Genomic DNA, 6,000 nt, shown 5'->3' with positions numbered 1-6,000 from the left:
CATAAAGGTCCTGACCAACCACCCGCTGCGGCAAGTGTTACAGAAGCCCTAGTCATCGGGAAGACTCCTGAAGTAGGCCATGGAGCTAAGTCAGTTCGATATATCCTACATCCCTAGAGTGTCCATCAAGGGGCAAGCCCTGGCCGATTTCATCGTTAAGTGTTCCGGGATGTCTCAGGAAGACAATGATCCCGAGGTCCCCGCGGCACCCATCTGGAAGGTCTTCGTAGATAGGGCCTCGAATGAGAACGGGGCCGGGGCCGGGATCATCTTGGTGTCACCACAGGGACACCAGTTACAAAATGCCCTTCGTTTCTAGTTCAAGGCATCGAATAACGAAGCGGAGCATGAAGCTGTCCTAGCCGGGCTGCGTTTGGCCCAGGAGGTAGGGGCAACGAACTTGGAAATCTATAGCGATTCCCAGTTAGTTGTCAGGCAAATCTCAGGGGAATATCAAACTAAAGGAGAGAGAATGGCGGCTTATGTGACCCAGATGAGAGAGATGCTATAGGCGTTCACAAAGCACTCCTTCCGCCAGATCCCCCGAGAACAAAATGTCTTCGCAGACACACTAGCAAAGCTAGCCACCGACGCCGAAGCATAACTGGCGGGGCTAGTCCCCGTCAACCACCTCCCCGTCCCAAGCATCAGGGCCTCCGCGGTCCACACCGTCGATCACTCCACGTCGTGGATGGGATCGCTTATCCGCTACCTGACATCTGGGGAGGTTCATGCCGACAAGGCCGCAGCGAGGAAGCTCCAATATCAAGTCCACCGATATGTCATGATGGACAGGAAACTCTATCGCCGGGGGTTGTCCATGCCCTACCTCAGGTGTGTGTCCGGGACTGAACTAAGCGCCATCATGCATGAAGTGCACGAAGGCTTTTGCGGAGATCACACAGCCGGCCCCAGTCTATCCAAGAAGATCCTGCGCCAAGGATACTTCTGGCCTACCATGGAGAAAGATTGTGTCGACTACATCTGCAAGTGCGAACAGTGCCAAAGGTACGCGAAGGTTCCGCCCCCCCCCCCCCCCCCCCCGACATAATTAACCTTGATGACTAGCCCCTGGCCCTTCGCGGTGTGGGGGATCGATCTTGTAGGATCGCTCCCAACCGGGAAGGGAGGGGTGAAATATGCCATCGTGGCCGTGGACTACTACACAAAGTGGGTTAAGGCGGAGCCCATGAACACCATCACTTCCAAGAAGGCATTGGATTTCGTCATCAACAACATAGTGTGTCGTTACGGCCTCCCCTACAAAATTGTATCTGACAACGGGAAGCAGTTCGACAGCGCCCACTTCACGGATTTTTGCGAAAGACACGGTATCGTCAAGAGCTTCTCCGCGATCGCCAGGCCCCAAGCGAATGGGCAGGCAGAAGCTGTGAACAAAATCCTAAAGGGGACGTTGAAGAAAAAACTCCAGGCCTGCAAGAGCAAATGGCCCGAGGAACTGCCCCGTGTACTGTGGGCTTACCAGACGACCGAGAGGACATCAACCAGCCACACTCCTTACTCCATGGTCTATGGATGCGAATCCGTCATCCCCATCGAAACGACCATCCCGTCTCACCGACGAGACATGTATGACCCCGCCCAGAACCACGCCTTACTCCAAGAATCACTAGATCTCATCGAGGAGATCCGGGAGGAATCGCAGGTACAGCTGAAGATGTACCAAGGCAAGATCGTGCGGCACTTCAACTCGAAATTCAAGAGCCGAAAGTTCGTAGCCGGCGACTTGGTCTTGCGAAGAGTCTTCCCTGCTACTCAAGATCCGGGAGTGGGGGTTCTGGGCCCGAATTGGGAGGGGTCGTATGAGATCCAACACGAAGTGTGCCCCGGGACATATCGCTTAAAGCGGCTTGATGGCTCGGAAGTCCCGCGAGCCTGGAATGCGGAGCATCTCCGTAAATACTATCAGTAGTCAGGGAAGCGTGTTCTAATTTAATATTTTCATTGCAAACGATGTACGCCTCAGGGCGACCTTTTTTTTTAATAATAAAAATGGTGTGTACAAAACATCATAAAAAATATGATAAAACAATGAGAATCTTTCCCAAGTGACCCCAGACCAGTCTCCGCTCACTTGCGGGGGGTGTCCTGGGTATAAGCAAATACCTGGCGGGGCGCAAGCTCAGGCTAGTCCCGGTTCAGACCGACGAGGTCCGGGTGATACGAACCCCGTGGGACCGAGCCCAAGGCTGGTCCCACCCCGGATGAACGATGCCCGGGGGTATAAAATTGAAGAGGACCGAGCCCAAGGCCAGTCCCACCCCGGACGAACGATGTCCGGGGGAATAAAGTGAAGAGGACCGAGCCCAAGGCCGGTCCCACCCCGGACGAACGATGTCCGGGGGAATAAAGTTAAGAGGATCGAGCCCAAGGCCGGTCCCCCCCCCCCCCCAGACGAACGATGTCCGGGGGTATAAAGTTAAGAAGACCGAGCCCAAGGCCAGTCCCACCCCGGATGAGCGATGTCCAGGGGAATAAAGTTAAGAGGACCGAGCCCAAGGCCGGTCCCACCCCGGACGAACGATGTCTGGGGGTATAAAGTTAAGAGGACCGAGCCCAAGGCCGGTCCCACCCTGGACGAACGATGTCCGGTGGAATAAAGTTAAGAGGACCGAGCCCAAGGCCCATCCCACCCCGGACGAACGATGTCCGGGGGTATAAAGTTAAGAGGACCGAGCCCAAGGCCGATCCCACCCCGAACGAACGATGTCCGGGAGAGAGAAGCATCCGGTATGCCCCAGGGCAAAGCCGTGGCCTACAACTGAAAGGGAGAACAAGGTTCCAAAATAAATTCAGCCCCGTTGGCCCTGGCCACTGGAGCCGGGATTAAAAACTTGGCAGTTAGGTCTAAAAACTCGGCAAGCTAGTCAGTTGGTCTAATCCAGGCCGTTGGAACCGGGATCAAACCCTTAGAATCAATTAGGCACGGCAATAGAATGAAATTTATACCCGGAGTAACGAAAAGAAATACATATATAAAAACCAGAGAAAATAACAGTGTTTTGAATGCGTACGCATCCGAACAAGTCAATTACAAAGAAAAAAAAAGACAAGGCCAGGATCCGGGCCTAGACGTCATCCGCCCGGAGCTCCGCATCCTCCTTCTCCTTGGCCTCAAACTCGGCCCGCTTTGACTCCGGATCGGGGAAGACCAGGAGGTTCATACTCTTGTCCTTGCACCAGGCCATGTAAATGGCCTCCTCGAAGGTGACCTCCAACATGCCCTCCGCCTCCTCCTTCTCGCGGCGGGACATTTTGTGTGCCGCCTTCTCCTCGAGGAGACAATCGCCCAGTTCACAGACCCAGGCCTTCAAGTCTGGATCTCCTCCTTGTGCCTGACCGTCTGAGCTGCGGCCGCCTCCAAGAGTGTTGCCCTCTCGTCGGCCTCTTTTCCCTTCCGAGACAGAGCCTCTTCCACTCTGGCCTTGACACGGTCGAACTCCTCACGATCGGCCCGGGCACGGGCCATCTCCCTACCAAGGGCCCCCTTGGCAGCCTCCCTCTGATTCACGGCCGCCTCCAGCTCCAGTTTGGCCGTCTCCATCTTCACGGCCAACCCGGCCACCAGATCGGCACTCCGATGGGACAACAGATCAACCTGGAGCAAATAAAAGTTAGGAAAAATTCTTATCAACAAGAAGGGGAAAGAAAAAGATAAGTAGAACTTACCGCAGTAGCCTGGTGGCGGAGCGTCTGGGAGATAAGCAGCACGTCCGGGTTGGCAATCGTGGCGTACCGTTTGAGCTGGAGATTGGACATGGTGTTCCCCACCTAGTCTAGCAGGTCAGCCGCCAGGGGGGCCATGTCCTGCCCGAGCTTAGGACGGAAGCCCGTCTCGGCAGCTGGCCGATCCATGATCGGCTGAGGAACGCTGAAAGATGTCGGACGCTCTGCGAATTCTACCTGACGGCGGATCGTCAGGGCCCTGTACGTTTCGTCCCTCCAGCCTTGACCGTTTTCCCAGGTCTGGTTGATCAATCGAGATTGCTCATCCCGCGCAGTGGACTCCCCCTCCTCGAGAAGAGTCGGACGTACGGGGAGAACAGGCAGGGCGGGGACCTCCTTCGCGACGAGTCGACTCTCACCGTGCGACTCGTCGGCCGAGCCAGCCCGCCACATCCGGGGCCTCTTCCCGGTGTTGGCCTCTTTGGTGCCTGGCTCCAGGCCCCTTTTCCCAGAGTTTTGACTGGTCGTTACGCCCGCCTCCAGGTCTATCACCGGGTTTTGGGTGGGGTCGGAGACTACGGCCGTCTCCACGGCTTGAATGGGGACCGCGGCAAGGGCTCCTCCACCGGGAGGAAGTTCTGTCTTGGACACTTCCTTGTTGAGGCTAGGCTCCGGGCCCGTCGCCTCGCTTACTTTCCTGGCAGCTTTCTTGGCTGCCCTGTCCTTGAGGAGCCGCCTCATTTCGCTGGCGGGAGTAGACATACCAGAGTCTCCTGTAAAAGCACAGAAAAGGGAATTAGTATGGAAAACCAAACCAAAAAAAAGAAAAAAAATATCAGAACTAATAATGACCCGAGACGAACCCTCATCTATGCCCTGGGCGCGACTCAACTCCTCTAAAGCGAAGGAATGGACTCGATCCCCCATGTCATCCGGGTTTAGGTAATTCCCGTACTGAAGGAACTCGGATAAGAACATAAGGACCTCCGACCCTACGGGGATGGGAGTCGAAGGTCTCGTCTCCCCGTCGGCCCCGAACGTGGGGCCTTAGAGTACTAGCCTATCCATAGCTAAGTCCCCGACTTGGGGAGCATAAGTCAAGATTAAAGGGGAGTTACCTCGCCCCGATACGCTAGCCCCGAGAGTCCCACTGTTTGGTAGGGCATCCTCGAAGAGCTCCTCCAGCTCCTCCGAAGTGGCCGCCTCCGTCTGGGCCTGGTCCTTCTTGCGCTGGGCCGCGTCAGCTCGCACCGCTTTCTCCACTTCTGCAATGTGGTCCAAGGCCAATTGCTCCCGGATGACGACGTTCTTCTCGCAAGCGATGCCCCGAAGGTTCGGGATGACGATGGTTTAGGTGGTCGTGAGCATCCCGACCAATCGGAGGTTATCCGTGTTGACGTAGTCGCCTACGTCCAGGTCCTCTGTGCTCAACCTGGAGTAGAACTTCCTCTGTTCCATGATGAACTTGGTGAGGGGAGTTTGAGCAAAAGGTCCTGCCACCCGGAGGAACATGATGAGAAACGGAGAAAAAAAGAATAAAAACGAGAAAAAGGACTGGGGAAGCACTTACCCACTCGTTGGAAATCCAGCAGCAGTGTAGGGTTCTTCTTGACGAGGAACCCGGACGTCATAAACCAGTAATGACAGACGTCCGGACGATGCTTCCAGGAGCTGGTGGGAACGGGGTAGCTACTTCGCGACTTCAGTCTGTAGAAGCCGTCCAAGGTTTTGTCCTTGACATTGACCTGCGGCTCCAACTTGTAGAAACATAAGACTTCCGCAGGGGTTGGCTCTGTGATCTCCTTCGCAATGCAAAACACTCGCCATCCCACGAGTAGCCAGTACGCTTGCGGCAGGAGTTGGAACGGCGCGATCCCCACATACGTCAGGGATCGCACGAAGTAGTCGTGGAGCGGGAGCGTGGCTCCCGCGCTGATGTGGCTGGCGCTCCAGGCCCTGAATCCCTCTACGGACGTGTGCTCCCGCTCCTCGATCCTGGCCATGCGGTTGTGGAAGAGACCGGGGGTGGATTCTATGCCTAGATGCTTCTCCAGGAGGTACATCATCCGGTAATTACGGAACAGGTTGGGTGCCACATCCATTTCCCACCTGTTACCCTTGGATGTTCGGGACCCAGAGATGACGATCGAGGCCTTGTTGACTTCTTCCTCAGAATGGAGAGTAACGCCCATGCCATAGTTGATGATATGGGAACAAAGAAAGAAAGCCAAGCAATCAGTACCTAAACCCAAGTCGGTTAAGGTACGGGGGGTCTCCTAAGGACTGCTTGGGGCCCCTGCGGATCGGGTCCGG

Source organism: Humulus lupulus, chromosome 1 (assembly GCF_963169125.1).
Source record: "Humulus lupulus chromosome 1, drHumLupu1.1, whole genome shotgun sequence".
NCBI classification, from domain to species: domain Eukaryota; kingdom Viridiplantae; phylum Streptophyta; class Magnoliopsida; order Rosales; family Cannabaceae; genus Humulus; species Humulus lupulus.
This window is presented reverse-complemented; position numbering follows the sequence as displayed.